The 16,607-nt window shown below is 43.5% G+C and overlaps 1 protein-coding gene and 2 long non-coding RNA genes across 5 annotated transcripts in view; 1 reads left to right on the plus strand and 2 right to left on the minus strand.

The window, feature by feature from the left end:
* The window catches only part of LOC126998404 (anoctamin-8-like), a 157,807-nt gene that overhangs the window by 11,721 nt on the left and 129,479 nt on the right, over positions 1–16,607 (plus strand). The window lies entirely within an intron of this gene.
* On the minus strand, positions 5,124–7,577 carry LOC126998412 (uncharacterized). The gene is made up of 2 exons (XR_007752824.1): positions 7,378–7,577; positions 5,124–7,213 (listed from the first exon to the last, which is right to left on the minus strand). It is a non-coding gene; the product is annotated as an uncharacterized LOC126998412 (long non-coding RNA).
* The window catches only part of LOC126998411 (uncharacterized), a 109,164-nt gene continuing 107,891 nt past the window's right edge, over positions 15,335–16,607 (minus strand). The window contains exon 4 of the long non-coding RNA XR_007752823.1: positions 15,335–16,345. This is a non-coding gene — a long non-coding RNA (uncharacterized LOC126998411). The remainder of the gene's footprint in view (positions 16,346–16,607) is intronic.

Consider the following 16,607-nt stretch of genomic DNA (forward strand, 5'->3'; position numbering starts at 1 on the left):
TTCAGAAAGCCTTCGACAAAGTACCGCACGAGAGACTCCTTAAGAAACTGCACTCGGCGGGCATTGGAGCCAATCTGATCGCGTGGATAAGAGATTGGCTCACCGACAGAAAACAACGAGTACTACTCAACGGACAGCCTTCCGATTGGCTTCCAGTCACTAGTGGAGTGCCTCAAGGGTCAGTGCTGGGACCCATTCTCTTCATCATATATATCAACGACCTCGAAGCAGGACTGAAATCCACAATATCGAAATTTGCTGATGACACTAAGGTGGGGGGAAAGGCCCTCACAAAGACCGACTGCGAAATCATTCAGAAAGACCTCAATCACATTATCGAATGGTCGGAAAAATGGCAAATGTCTTTTAATGTTGACAAATGCAAAGTCATGCACATTGGGTCCAGAAATAGTAACCACACATACATCATGAATGGGAGACCTCTGCAAGCGATGCAGGAGGAAAGGATCTTGGAGTCACTATCAGCAGTGACCTGAAACACGCGAATCACTGTAAAAAAGCATATAACAAAGCCAACACTATGCTCAAGTTTATAGCGAGGAACTTCGAGTGTAAAACGCCAGACGTGATGCTATCCTTGTATAATTCCATGGTAAGACCGCACCTCGAGTATGCAGTACAGTTCTGGTCTCCTAATTACAGAAAGGACATTGATTTACTGGAAAGGATTCAGCGACGCGCCACGAAAATGATACCAACCTTAAGGGCTCAACCGTACGAGGAACGACTCAAGCGACTCAATCTCTTTACATTAGAGAAAAGACGCCTACGAGGAGATATGATTCAAGTCTTCAAGTATCTGAAAAATTCAATAACGTCGATTACTCCAATTTCTTTGAATTGCAAACCAACCTAAGAACTAGAAATAACGGTTTACCCATTCAGTCTAAGCGATGTAACACAGACATCGGAAGGAGTTTCTTTTCAAACCGAGTCATCCGTCACTGGAACAATCTTCCTTCAGAAGTAGTAAATGCGAATACTATCAACTCCTTCAAATATAGAATCGACCGTCACTTCGCTGCGTCGGGAGTAAACTGAATATTGAGTTGCTTTCATCTGCTCCTCAATATCGAGGTGCTTTCATCTACTCCTCAATGTCGAGGTGCTTTCATCTGTTCCCCAGGCCCCAGGCTGTCGAGCAGATTAAATCACCAAAGCGGGCAACCTCGTAATGAGCCAATAGGCTTTCTGTTGCCTGCGTTTCCATGTTTCCATGTTTCCATGTTTCTTCCTCCTCCTCCTCCTCCTTCCCGTCCTCTTACCCCGCTCCCTTTTTCTTCCATCCTCGTCCCCTCCTCAAACCCTGACATAAAATGACGAGGATATTGTTGAATATAAATTTCCCTGACGCAGCAAATAAGACAACTTTCTCGTCCCCACAAAGCCACCACCACCACCACCACCATTATCTCAACACTTTCAATTTTCTACCTTCAACACCACCATCACCACCACCATCATCACCACAATTACTGTCAACACTCACTCTTCTCCTTCAACACCACCATCATCACACCAACAGCATCCGTGTCAACCCTTTTACTCTTGTACCTTCAACACCACCATCACCATCACCATCACTGTCAACAGCACCACGTCGTCAGCCTACACACCCATCCCATCACCACTATAGATATTACCGCTATCACCACTCGACCGCCATCATCATCATCACCACCATCACCGTCAACACTCACTATCACGTCTTCCTTGTACATCACCACCGTCTCCCCATCACCTCCATCCACCTCCACCTCCCCCACCATCACCTGTACCCTCATCACCGTCACCAAGATAAGAGAGATGACCAGGTAGTTTCACGCGGGTGGGATGCTGGGTCGAAATGTCTCTTGCCTATGATTTTTTTTTTACATCAAAGGATACGGCTCAAGGGCAACAAAAAAGAGCACAAAAAAAGCCCGCTACTCGCCGCTCCCACAGAAGTAAAAAGTAAAGAGTAGCCAAAAGAGAGGTCAATAAGGTCAGTAAGAAGACGGACAGAGGGTGAGTATGAAAGTAAGGTCAGTCGCTCCAGAACTACCTACCTACATATACTTGCCCCAAACTGCTCCCTCTACACTCTTCCACTTTGCTTTATGTAGTGGTATACGTTTTCTTTCTCTTTCCCCCCTCCGGTGTTTGCTGACGTCACTTGATCTGCGTCGGCGTAGTTAGTAAAGGTTCAGCAAGAGACGTTCTACTGATGATCTTCTTAACTCATTTTTGGTCATCCACTCTCAGGCGTTTTGTAAAAGTTTTGTTGTTGCCTTTGATATTTTGCAGGCTTTTGATATTTCGCAGGCTTTTGACAGTGTGGTACAAATCTTTCGCAGGCTTTTGACAGTGTGGTACAAATCTTTCACAGGCTTTTGACAGTGTGGCACAAATCTTTGCTTACTAAACTCCCCTCCTACCAGTTACGTCCCTCTCTTCCTTTCCTTTCTGGCCGATCGATCTAGTTTTGCAACTTCCATAAATCGATGTACTACGGGGCTCTGTTAAGTCACTCAGTCTCCTCTTAATACTCATTGCTGATCCTCCCAAAACTCACTATCCAATCAACTCAAATGCCACTTACCTTATTCTGCATTCCTTCATCAACCTCCAATAACTATCGCTACTTTGATATTTACCATGTTTCTTCTTTTCCTTTTTCTTTTCCATTTCATGTTCTTGTTATTTTTGTCCATGTTCTCGTTCTTTTTTTTCTTCAACCCAAGAAGGCCGGCACATCACAAAAATAATTGTTACCGAACACATAACTTCTAACTTTTCTACTATTTCTGATTTGGGTTAGAGGGAATTATTAAGTGTCATTCAGTGCCTCATAAAACCTCCACCTGACAAATCATTACAACGTTCCAGACATCTCTCTCCTATTCTTCGATGACAGAAAGGTGGCAGAATAAACAAAGAGGCAGGCAACGCACCTGATAACCAGCGACACGCATGCTATATGGAGGCAGAATCCGCGCAAATGGCTCAAAGACACGCTGTAGTTTGTGTTAAAGTTAGGCGAGATAGGGCAGAGACAAGGCCTAACATAGCAGGTCAGCCAGCCTGGTCGTCACGCACCGAGGGGAGCAGCTGCGTGGCGTCCAAGGAGACTATGTGAAAGAAGATGAGGCTCTTAGGAAAGTTTGGAAGCAGTTGCAAGTAACACCACCCAGGTCAGTTTTCTCAGACGCTCCCGCCTCTCACAACAACTATTTCTAAGGCCCGAAAAGGAGATAAGTCGAGTTTTAATTAATGTTTTTTTTTTAAGAGCATGGTACAGATCATCATTATATCTTGTCGCGATAAAAACGTACCCATTAGATGCCATTTTCACGTGCTTCCCTAAGATCTCGGTCGGTGCAGTGAGGCCCCATTGGACATTCCTGGAGTAAGTGGTTCATAGTTTGCACTTCTCCACAAGGGCATTCGAGGTTGTTGGCTAATCCCCATCTGTGGAGGTTGAGATGGTACAGAAACAGGGTCAGACTACCACCAAAGTCATTCAACTACCCTTGGAAGTACCCAGAAATCCTACGAAAGCCTTGCAAAATGTGTGTGCTTAGGGGCCGAAATGTTTAAAAATAAGGCCTAGGCTAGTGTCGATGACCAACCCGCCACACTACTTCGCTCTGTGCCTCCTCTGTCTCATTCTTACATGTCTACCGATTTATGTAGTACGATAAAGCGACATACAAAGCCTATATTGAGTTTATCGTATACCTGGTTACGCCTACAAACATATCTTACACGGACTAAAACCATAACAGTGTGGGGGCCTTGGAGAGAAGTGTTCAGCGGAGAGGTAGAAAGTGCGGTTGCAGTGGTGGTGGTTTTCTTTCTTCTATGATTTATTGCCATTCCTTTTTCTCTCTTGCCTCTCCTTTTTTCCCTCCTCCTCCACGATTCCATTACTCCCTTTTGCATTCTTTCTGCCTTCGCTGGGACGAGTATGGTGGTTATGTGGTGGTGGTGTGATGGTTGGGGGAGGGGTAAGAGGTGTATTGTGACTGTGGTGGTGACGTAGTGGTGATATGGTCGTGGTGGTGGCGGTGGTGGTATAGTGGGAATGTGGTGGTATGTGATGTGGTGGTGGTGGTGGTGGTGTGGGACTACAGGAAGACGTGGAGTTGTGGTGTTATGAAAAGGATGGTATGAAGGTGAGGGGTGAAGGTGAGGTGATAGTGGTATGGCGGTGGTGTTGGTGGTGGTGTGAGACTATAGCAAAGGGTGGAGGTTTTGGAGTTATGAAAGGGATGGTGGTGTGAAGATGAGAGGTGAAGGTGAGAGGTGAAGGTGAGGTGATAGTGGTGTGGCGGTGGTGTTGGTGGTGGTGTGAGACTATAGCAAAAGGTTAAGGTTTTGGAGTTAAGAAAGGGATGGTGGTGTGAAGATGAGAGGTGAAGGTGAGAGGTGAAGGTGAGGTGATAAAGTGTGGCGGTGGTGGTGTTGATGGTGGTGTGAGACTATAGCAAAGGGTGGAGGTTTTGGAGTTAAGAAAGGGATGGTGTGTGAAGATGAAAGGTGAAGGTGAGAGGTGAAGGCGAGAGATGAAGGTGAGGTGATAGTGGTGTGGCGGTGGTGTTGGTGGGGGTGTGAGACTATAGCAAAGGGTGGAGGTTTTGGAGTTAAGAAAGGGATGGTGGTGTGAAGATGAGAGGTGAAGGTGAGAGGTGAAGGTGAGGCGATAGTGGTGTGGCGGTGGTGGTGTGGCGGTGGTGGTGTGAGACTATAGCAAAGGGTGGAGGTTTTGGAGTTAAGAAAGGGATGGTGTGTGAAGATGAAAGGTGAAGGTGAGAGATGAAGGTGAGGTGATAAGAGTAGGGTGGTGATGGTGGCGGTGGTGGTGGTGGTGTGCGTGCTTGGGTATGATTAAATTCTTTCTTTTGCGCAGTTTGACTTTTGTTCTCCTTTTCCACCTCCGTCGCCCACTTCTCTTATATTACCTTCACTCTTTTCTTTAACATTTTACTTTCCTTTTTCTTTTTTTTTATCTTATATTTTTTCATCTCATTCCTCTCCTTATCTTCTAACTTTTTGCTTCAATTTTCCTTCTTTTCTTTTCCAATTTCCATATTTCATTTTTTTCCATCTTTCCTTTAACATTTTACTTTCCTTTTCCTTTTTTTTTCATTTTCCATTTTTTCATCTCATTCCTCTCCTTATCTTCTAACTTTTTGCTTCAATTTTCCTTCTTTTCTTTTCCATTTTCCATATTTCATTTTTTCCATCTTTTCTTTAACATTTTACTATCCTTTTTCTTTTTTTTTCATTTTCCATTTTCTCATCTCATTCCTCTCCTTTTCTTCTAACTTTTTGCTTCAATTTTCCTTCTTTTCTTTTCCAATTTCCATATTTCATTTTTTTTCATCTTTTCTTTGACATTTTACTTTCCTTTTTCTTTTTTTTTCATCTTATATTTTTTCATCTCATTCCTCTCCTTATCTTCTAACTTTTTGCTTCAATTTTCCTTCTTTTCTTTTCCATTTTCCATATTCCATTTTTTTCCATCTTTTCTTTAACATTTTACTATCCTTTTTCTTTTTTTTTCATTTTCCATTTTTTTATCTCATTCCTCTCCTTATCTTCTAACTTTTTGCTTCAATTTTCCTTCTTTTCTTTTCCAATTTCCATATTTCATTTTTTTCCATCTTTTCTTTAACATTTTACTTTCCTTTTTCTTTTTTTTCATTTTCCATTTTTTTATCTCATTCCTCTCCTTATCTTCTAACTTTTTGCTTCAATTTTCCTTCTTTTCTTTTCCAATTTCCATATTTCATTTTTTTTCATCTTTTCTTTAACATTTTACTTTCCTTTTTCTTTTTTTCATTTTCATTTTTTTCATCTCCTCATTTCTCTCCTTAATCTTTTAACTTCTTGCTTCTATTTTCTTTCTTTCCTTTTTTTCCTTTTCATATTTAATTTTTTCTATCGTTCCTCTTCTTAATCTTCAAAATTCTAACTTCCACTTTCTTTCTTTCCTTTTTTTCCTTTTCCATATTCTATTATTTCTATCGTTCCTATTCTTAATCTTCAAATTCTAATTTCCATTTTCTTTTTCTTTCTTTCCTTTTCCATATTTTATTTCTCTTATTATTCCCCTTCTTAATCTTCAAAATTCTAACTTCCATTTTCTTTGTTTCCTTTTTTTTTCTTTTCCATATTTTATTTCTCTTCTCGTTCCTCTTCTTAATCTTCAAAATTCTTACTTCCATCTTTCTTTTTTTTCTTTTTTTTATATTTCATTTCTCATCTCATTCCTCTCTTTCTTAATCTTCGAACTTCTTACTTTCATTTTCTTTTTTATTTAGGACTTATTGGTATAACTTCTTTCTCTCCACTTCTCTCCTTGTATTTCCTTCATTCTTTTCTAACATTCTTCTTCCCTTTTTCATTTTTTCCATTTTTTCATCTCATTCCTCTCCTTAATCTACGAACTTCTTCCATTTTCATTCTCATATGATTTATTGGCATTCCTTCTTTCTCTCTCGCTTCTCCCCATTTTTTCCTTTTCTCCAGGATTCTATTACTTTCCTTTTGCATTCCTTTTGCACACTCATCTCAACCCACCTGCCTCATACGCCATTCTTCTCATATCTTTCTCCTTCCTCCTTTTTTTTCTCCTTTCTTTCATCATATATCGCTTTTTCTTCCTAACTCACCTGACACTCCAACCTCAATCTCTTCTCTTTCTTCTATTCTTCCATATCTCTTTCTTTTCACATGTCTTTCTTCATCTTTTTCTTCTTTCATCATATGTGTTTTCTTCCTAACTCACCTAACACTCCAATCTCAATCTCTTCTTTTTCCTTTCTTCTTCCTTAATGAATACTAAATTGCTTCCTACTCTATTACTGTTGCTCTCATCGTTATCCACCTGCTTCATATACCATTCTATTCATATCTCTCTTTTCTACCTCTTTTATTTCCTTCTTTCGTCATATATCGCTAATCCTTCCTCAATCTCTTTTTCTTCTTTTTCCTTCTAAATACTAATGCTTTTTACCCTCTGTTCCTCTAATCCTTCCTCACCTGCCTCATATCCCATTCTCCTCATATCTCTTTCTTCTTCCTTTTTTTTTACTTCTTTGATCATATATCGCTAATCCATCCTCAATCTCTTCCCTTTCTTTTCTTCTTCCAACTGAATATTAAAACTTCTTACTCTATTACTGTTCCTGTCATCTTTATCCCCCTGCCTCATATACTATTCACCTCATATCTCTTTCTTCTTCCTCTTTTATTTCATTCTTTCGTCATATATCGCTAATCCTTTCCCAATCTCTTCCCTTTCTTTTCTTCTTCCGACTGAATATTAAAACTTCTTACTCTATTACTGTTCCTGTCATCTTTACTCACCTGCCTCATATACTATTCTCCTCATATCTCTTTCTTCTTCCTCTTTTATTTCATTCTTTCGTCATATATCGCTAATCCTTCCTCAATCTCTTCCCTTTTTTTCTTCTGCCTTCTAAATACTAATGCTTTTTACCCTCTGTTCCACTCATCTTTACTCACCTGCCTCATATACTATTCTCCTCATATCTCTTTCTTCTTCCTCTTTTATTTCCTTCTTTCTGCCCATATACGCTTAATCCTTCTCTTCTCTTTCTTCTTTTCTTTTTTCCGACTGAATATTAAAACTTCTTACTCTATTACTGTTCCTGTCATCCTTATCCACCTGCCTCATATACTATTCTCCTCATATCTCTTTCTTCTTCCTTTTTTTTTACTTCTTTGATCATATATCACTCCTCCTTGCTCACCTGTACAGCTCTAACCTCAATCTCTTTCTCTTCTTCTTCCGCCTGAATACCAATGCTTTTTATTTTCTCTCTGCTCCTCTCATTTCCGCCTACGTGCCTCATATTCCATTCTCCTCTTGCTTCTGTCTTTCTTCTCTCTTTTTTGTGTCTGTCTGTCATGTCCCGCTTTTTCATACCCTCCTGACTCCTCCTGCTTCTTTTTCCTCTACTTCCTCAAGCTCCTCACGTTACCCTCGCTGCCTGCTTTTTTTTTTTTACTACTTTTATGCTTCGCCTTTTACTCTCCTCCTTCTTCTGTTTCTTTTCGTACTTGCTCTTCTTTATTGTTTCTTTCATATATCCTCTTGCATATTCTTCGATCTTTCCAGCGTTACCTCTCTCCGCTATCTTTGTTTTCACCGTCTTCGTTGATCTTACACTCGGTTTTCTTCTTTCTTCCTCTTTGTTCTTTATTCTTTTGTTTTTTATTTTCTTTCTCTTCCGCGTGTCTACCTTTCACTCGTCTGTGTCACTCGTCTTTTGGCTAGAAGTTGGGAAGAGTTTGTGAATGGTACGGTGTGTGTGTGTGTGTGAGTGTGTGTGTGTGTGTGTGTGTGTGTGTGTGTGTGTGTTTTACGTCGCGGCCTATTGCCCCGGTAGGCTTCTTCCCGGTGGATCCTGACGGTCGGTCCATGGCTTCTTTCCGGTGGGTCCTGATGGTCGGCCCAGCTCGTTCTGGCGCAGGCGAGTGTTTATAGTGGCGCCATCTTTCATTGGCTCATGCTGCCCTCCCGGAGTTCATCTTTGATCCTAGAATCTAGAGTCCGGGTTGATAGGTGGTCTTCTGGACAGCATGTGGGTAGTTTTAAGCCACTCGGCGGCGGCTGAAAAATCCCAGCTTGGTGGCACCGGTCGGGGACTGAACTCGCGTCCTCCTGAACGCGGGGCCGTCTCGCTATCCGTTCAGCCACCGCCTCCCCTCTGTGTGTGTGTGTGTGTGTGTGTGTGTGTGTGTGTGTGTGTGTGCTGGAGGGGGGTGGAGGAGGAGGAAAAGGAGGAGGAGGAGAAGGAGGGGGAGGAGGAGGAAAAGGAGGCGGAGGAGGAAGACTATAAAGAGAAGAAAGAAAAGGGGAATGAAGAGGAGGAGAAGTTGGAGGAGGAAGAAGAAGAGGAGGAGAGAGAGAGAGAGAGAGAGAGAGAGAGAGAGAGAGAGAGAGAGAGAGAGAGAGAGAGAGAGAGAGAGAGAGAGAGAGAGAGAGAGAGAGAGAGAGAGAGAGAGAGAGAGAGAGAGAGAGAGAGAGAGAGAGAGAGAGAGAGAGAGAGGAGGAAGATTAAGAGAAGGAGGAGGAGGAGGAGGAGGGTATCTGTTAGTCACACACACATCCATCAACACCAACCAAACAAGCGCTGCAGGCCGTTCAATGGAGGCGAGAAACAAGCTGATGAGGAACGAGGCGAGAAGAAGCGAGAGGAGGCGAGAAGAGACGAGAGGAGGCGAGAGGAGAGGCGGGAGGAGGCGACGCGGCGAGAGACTTTTGTTAATCTTGTCCGCAACTCCTTTCATGGTATTTTCGTTCCCTCCTTCCCTTCCATTTCCTTCTTCATTCGTCCTCCTCTTTCATCCCCTTCTTCTTCCTCCTCTGCCTCTTCTTCTTGTTCTTGTTCTTCTTCTTCATATTCTTCATCTTCTTCTTCATCTTCTTCTTGTTCTTCTTCTTCTTCTTCTTCCTCTTGTTCTTGTTCTTCTTCTTCTTCTTCATTCTCCTCTTCTTCTTCATTCTTCTTTTCTTCTTCTTCTTCTTCTTCTTCTTCTTCTTCTTCTTCCTTGCTTCTTGCTTTCACTTAGGTGCACATTCGTATTTTCTTCCTGACTTCAACTTTTCTCAATTTCTGATCCTCTATTTCCTCTTGTTATTGCTCCTCCTCCTCCTCCTCCTCCTCCTTTCTTTCTTTCTTTCCTTTCACTGCACCTCCGTATTTTCGATTTACCTCCAATTCCTTCCGCCTCTCTAATCCTTCTCCATCTCCACGTCCTCCTCCTACTCGTCACCAACCAACCAGTCAGCCACCCACCCAACCAGGGCGTGCAGGAAACCAAGTGTGATGCAGCGGAGTCCAGTAACATCGAGACTTCCTTACCACTGCCACTACCACTTTCCCCTATTACCCCCATTTCCTCTTCCACTCCACCCTCCAGGCGTGGCAGACGGAGGAGGGCAGCGGCCGGCCATCAGGAGGGGAGAAGGCCTTGATTGGTTTAGTGGTTGCTTCTCCACCGGCCTCTTGCAGACTCCTTACGTTCTTATGTTCTTATGTTCTTATCAATGAGACGATTCCAGTGGCTGAACGCTTGCCCTCAGACCCCGATTTTCATGGTGGCTACGTGTAATGGGGATTTTGGAAACCTATACACTACCTCCACTGATACCACAAGAACCACACTCCCACTGCAACTAGATATAAAGAGAACCCAGAACCTCTGCACTACCACCACTGATACCACAAGAACCACACTCCCACTGTCACTAGATATAAAGAGAACCCAGAACCTCTGCACTACCACCACTGATACCACAAGAACCACACTCCCACTGTCACTAGATATGAAGAGAACCCCAAACCTCTGCACTACCACCACTGATACCACAACGAGAACTACCACTACCACTACAACTAGACATGAAGAGAACCCAAAACCTCAACACTATCACCACTACCACAACGAGAACTACCACTACCACTACAACTAGATATGAAAAGAACCAAAAAAACAATTCTGCACCACCACCACCACCACAAAAACAACAACAACAAAAACTAGACATGAAAAGAACCAAAAACACAATTCTGCACCACCACCACCATAACCACAACAACAACCACTAGACTACAACACGAGGAGACCAAACGTTGTAATTCCCCAGTGCTGATGCCGAGATAAAACGAAGACAATGCCAGAGAAGACTTCCCACCCCTCCCCGCCACTACTAGCGATGAGGCGAGCTAATGTTACACAGCAGTGCGGTGTTAATGTCTAGGTCCATCAAAGCGACAGTCTCCCAGGCTAATCTCTTCCTTCTAAGGACGCCGCTGTTCACTACGCGTATAATGAAAGGTAATGAACGGGTAGTGAAGCCTCGGCGCCGTTACTAGGAGGGACGAGGCGAGGCAACATTACAATCGTCGCGAGTTAATGCCGAAGGACAGCAATGGGAGTTCCTGTGTACAGCACGTAATGAGGACTTTGAGGCTTTAATATTACCCCCCCCCCCCACCCCCACCCCCACCACCACCATTACTCCATTATCCTATTCTTCACTACCATCACCACCACTACTTAATTACCATACTATACCTCACAACTACCTCCACTACCTAATTGCTCTATCATAATATTCTTCACTGCCACCTAATCACCCCATTATCCTATTCTTCTCTACCACGTTCAACACCGTCATTACTTTCACATTACTTTCGCAAATAACTTCCTCCCTTTTCCTTATATAAGTGTGTATCACAAGGCAATCCACAAGCAGGCCACGCCCACTCTCCACCTCAGGCTGAGTGTGATTGGTGGGTGCTTGGCTGGTGTGGGCGGAGCTTGTTTGCGAAGAAAATCTGAACAGAGTCTAATGGAGATGAGGAGATATAGGGTCGAATACATTTTTAAACATTTCGGCGCCCAAACACACACATTTAACAAGGCTTTCGTAGGAGTTATGGGCATTTTCGTGGGTAGTTTTATGGCCCTGGTAGTATTTTGACCCTTCTTCTGTCCCATGACCTTAAAAAATAACTCATTAGAAACCACTGATTTCCCATTTGGCCTTTGGAAGTAGTTCATGAGAGAGGCGGAAGCGTCTGAGAATACCAACCATAACATTACAACTGTACCGTGTCGATGCCTAGGCAGCCCTCTATAGTCGCCCTGTTGTAAAGAAACTATAGCTCACGACGCGCCTCACACCGTGCCGATGCAGCATACGACGTCCTGCATATTATTTTTAAGGATTGCTTCATCCTCCCACACAAAATAAAGTTATAAGATTTGACAAACCCCTTATGCTTCGACCGATGCAGCTTACGACGTCCTGCATATTATTTTTAAGGATTGCTTCACCCTCCCACACAAAATAAAGTTATAAGATTTGACAAACCCCTTATGCTTCGAAACATAAACACCAAGATAAACACAACCCACCAAAAGGAGCGAGGGAGGAGTGAGTGGGCTACTACGTGACTGAGGGAGTTAGTAAAAGAGGGAGTGTGTGAGTTCATGAATTCCACGTGCGAGGAAAGACACCCACGACCCACTATACTCACCACAAGCGGTCCTCCAGCTTGTGAGAAAATAACTGAAAGCATAAATGTCACCAAGTTTACATTATTCCTGAATGTCACAGCGACTCAGTCTGGACACGGGAGCTCTTAGACACGGGGTTCTAAGTAAGAGGCTTCGAGGTAGGGTCGCTCTGTCCATTCTTTGTTAGGAGGAGCATGCAGCGCCTCGCCCACGGACAGAAGACAACAACTATACATGAAAAGAACCAAAAAAACTCTGCACTACCACCACCATAACCACCACAACAACCTCAACACTACAACAAGAGGAGACCCAACGTTGTAATTCCCCAGTGTTGATGCCGAGATAAAACGAAGACAATGCCGGACAAGACTTCCCACCGAGCTGCGAGTCCAGACAGGGTGACCTCGGCCTATCCTAACCTTGGCGTGGTGTGCAGTGTGGTCACGTCAACATCTCGTGACATCTAAAACCAATGGAAAATCACAAAAGCAAAGAAAGACAGGGAAGTAAATGAAAAAAAAAATGTAAACACAGAAGGAGAATTGGAAAGTCAAAGAACCAAAACAAATTCTTCTGCATGAAAGCAACGAAAAAGAAACAGAAGAGTAAAAGAACGAGACATTCGCCCTTAGGAAAAAAAAAAACAGGCGATAAAATAACGAAAACAACGCTACATGAATACAAAAAAAAAGAAATACGAAATACAAATGTGCGAAAAAAGTAGTCTAAAAAAATGAAAGACAAAGAAACAGAAATAGAAAGCAAAAGAGCGAAAAAATCTGTAATAAAAAAACAAAGAAGAAAAATAAATAGAAAAGTAAAGGAAAGAAAAACCTCGTCGTCTTTATAAAAAAAACACAAAAAAACAACAACTTCATCGTGAAAGGAGAAGAGGAAAAAACTAGCTATGCAATTTCCCGGAGACGAGTTTAAGATTCATCGCTCTGCTGGCTGTGTACCTCAGGACTAAGAGGGGGAGGGGGTAGGAAGGGGGAGGTACGGCTGCCACTCATCCGAGACTCAGCGCTGTTCTTGTCGGGAAACTCTATGCCCGCTCAACGTACTGCAGCAGCCGTCACTCAGGTTGCTATCGGAGACGTCACGCGGCCATTGGAGGGAGGAGCCGAGGACGAGGAGGAAGACGAGGACGAGAACAAGGAAGAATTGGAGGATGGAAGAGGGGGAGTTGGAAGAGAAGGAGGAGGAGGACGAGAACGAAGCATTGGAGGAAGGAGGAAGAGGAGTTGGAAGAGAAGGAGGAGGAGGACGAGAACGAAGAATTGGAGGAAGGAGGAAGAGGAGTTGGAAGAGAAGGAGGAGGAGGACGAAAACGAAGAATTGGAGGAAGGAGGAAGAGGAGTTGGAAGAGAAGGAGGAGGAGGACGAGAACGAAGAATTGGAGGAAGGAGGAAGAGGAGTTGGAAGAGAAGGAGGAGGAGGACGAGAACGAAGAATTGGAGGAAGGAGGAAGAGAAGGAGGAGCAGAGGACGAGAATCAGGACGAGGACAAAAAGGTAGGAGGAGGAGGAGTTGGAAGGGAAGGAGGAGAAGGAGAAGTTGAGGACGAGAACGAGGAAGATGAATTGGAAGAGGAGGAAGAGGAGGAAGAAGAGAAGAAGGACCAGAGGAAGAGAAGGAGAATGAGGATGAGGATGAGTTAAAAGAGGAGAAGTATAGAGGAGGAGAATGAGAAGGAACTGGAGGAGGAGGAGGAAGAGGAGGAGGAGGAGGAGGAGGAAGAGAAAGAAGATGCTAAAGAGGAAGGACTACAAGAACCAACACTGCGCAGGTTCTCGTCGGCTACACGAAAGAATACACCCGTTGACCTTCGCCTGTACGTCCTATCCACCCACGGGTCTGACCTTTCTCTGTACAGCTTTCAGGATCACACGAAGCTGCTAATTGCCATGTACCTGGAATACCTGTACGTTTCTTTAATTACCCTTCACACCTGCTCCCCTTCACCCTTCTGACTGGTGTCGTTGTCTTCTTTTCTATCTTCTTTTATCTCTTTATCAGTTCTTGTTCTTATCTTCCTCGTACTTCAGTTAGTCTCTCTAAAGCCGATAGTCCTTCTCTTTCTCTATCCCGCCCCCCCCCCGGACACACACACACACACACACACACACACACACACACACACACACACACACACTTATGTATATTTCAAAGCTAAAAATACGTTACAGACTGGGAAGCTTAAGATATAATATGTAACAACGTGGGGAGGTGACAATGATAACAATAAATAAATAAATAAATAACAAAAACAAAGAAAGACATGGAAGAGTAAATGAGCGAAAAATCTCTTCATATAAACGGAAACAAATAAAAAGAATTAGAGAGCAAAAGAATAAAAAAAACTGTAAAATACAAAAAAAAAAAAAAAACCCAAACTAAAAGTCGAAAAACCTTTATTAAAGCAATATTTCATCGTGGAAGAGAAAAACTACACAGTCCAAACAAACGCAACAAACACAGCCCCGCAACACCCGTCACCACCAGGCCATTCAACACCTCACAAGACAAACGGCATAGCGAACCACACCTTTTTTACCGTCACTAACACACAAAACAAGCAACACAAACCTTTCTAAAAACACACACAACACACGCAGTCCTTTAACATTCACGACCAACACAAGACCAATCACCACGGAAACACGAACACCTAATACTCTTTCCGCCGTCACTATCACACATGCCAAGCAACACAAACACTTATAAAAACACACACAACACACGCAGTCCTTCAACATTCACCACCGACACAAGACCAGTCACCACCTCACTAGACACACGGAAACACGAACACCTAATACCCTTTCCGCCGTCACTAACACACAAGACAAGCAACACAAACCCTTCTAAAAACACACAACACAACACATACAACCCCTTCTTCCTCCCTCTCCTTCCCCTTTCGTTGAGTTCTTGTTTTCTTTCCCCTTTTCCCTTCTACCTTTTGTTCTATTTTCTTTCTACTTCTTTCCTTCCTTCATCATAGTAGTAGTAGTAGTATATTATTATTATTATTATTATTATTATTATTATTATTATTATTATTATTATTATTATTATTATTATTATTATTATTATTATTATTATTATCATTATTATTATTATTATTATTAGTAGTAGTAGTATAGTAGTAGTAGTAGTAGTAGTAGTAGTAGGATTACTATAGTATAGTAGTAGTATTATATAGTATAGTATATTATATAGTAGTAGTAGTGGGTGCCGAATATGTTACCTCCTGGGCATATTCACTTCTGGACTACTAAATTACCCTACTAAATTATCAATATAATAAGAGCGAAATAATAAATAAATGATTAGTAAAACAGACTACTAAAGCTAAGGAACATATAATAAAAAAGAATTATGAAAAGAAAGAAAGAAAGGGGGAAACAGAGGAAGTTTTCGGATGTTCTGTGCGCGTTCCCGAGGCCCTTCAACTTTCCATCCCAGAAACGATAAACGCGGTGAGCAGCGCATTCACAGCATTTACGATTAATTTCATAATCCAGTCTGGTAGTTTTAAGAAGCGAGTTCTTGCATTCGCCCTCCGTGAGCCTCGGCAGGGATAAGGAGCGCCAGCGAGCCCAAGGTCTCCCTGGCGAGCGTGGCAGTACTGGAGGGCTCCCCGAAGGGCAACTTGGTGTTCCCCGGGGCGTCCGCGGAGGTACCGGAGATCTGCACGGGTAGATGGGGCTCGTTAGCCGTGGTAGGCAGTCCATCTAGGAGAGCAAACTCCGAACAATATACCCGGGCAGGTGAGGCTCGTCAGCCGTGGTAGGCAATTCGCCTAGGAGAGCAAACTCCGAACAATAAACCCGGGCAGGTGGAGGTCGTTAGCGTGAGCAGTTCACCTAGGAGAGCAAACTCCGATTACAAACCCGGGCAGGTGGAGGTCGTTAGCGTGAGCAGTTCACCTAGGAGAAGGAAAACTCTGATCACAAACACGGGCAGGTGGAGGTCGTTAGCCGTGGTAGGCAATCTGCCTAGGAGAGCAAACTCCGAACAATATACCCGGGCAGGTGAGGCTCGTTAGCCGTGGTAGGCAATTCGCCTAGGAGAGCAAACTCCGAACAAAAAACCCGGGCAGGTTGGGCTCGTGAGCCGTCATAGGCAATACACCTAGGAGAGCAAACTCCGAACAAAAAACCCGGGCAGGTTGGGCTCGTGAGCCGTCATAGGCAATACACCTAGGAGAGCAAACTCCGAACAAAAAACCCGGGCAGGTTGGGCTCGTGAGCCGTCATAGGCAATACACCTAGGAGAGCAAACTCCGAATAACAAACCCGGGCAGGTGGAGCTCGTTAGCCGTGGTAGGCAATTCGCCTAGGAGAGGGACAACTCCGAACAACAAACACGGGCAGGTGGAGGTCGTTAGCCGTGGTAGGCAATTCGCCTAGGAGAGGACAACTCCGATTACAAACCCGGGCAGGTGGAGGTCGTTAGCGTGAGCAGTTCACCTAGGAGAGCAAACTCCGATTACAAACCCGGGCAGGTGGAGGTCGTTAGCCGTGGTAGGC

This window comes from Eriocheir sinensis, chromosome 14 (assembly GCF_024679095.1).
Source record: "Eriocheir sinensis breed Jianghai 21 chromosome 14, ASM2467909v1, whole genome shotgun sequence".
Taxonomy (NCBI): domain Eukaryota; kingdom Metazoa; phylum Arthropoda; class Malacostraca; order Decapoda; family Varunidae; genus Eriocheir; species Eriocheir sinensis.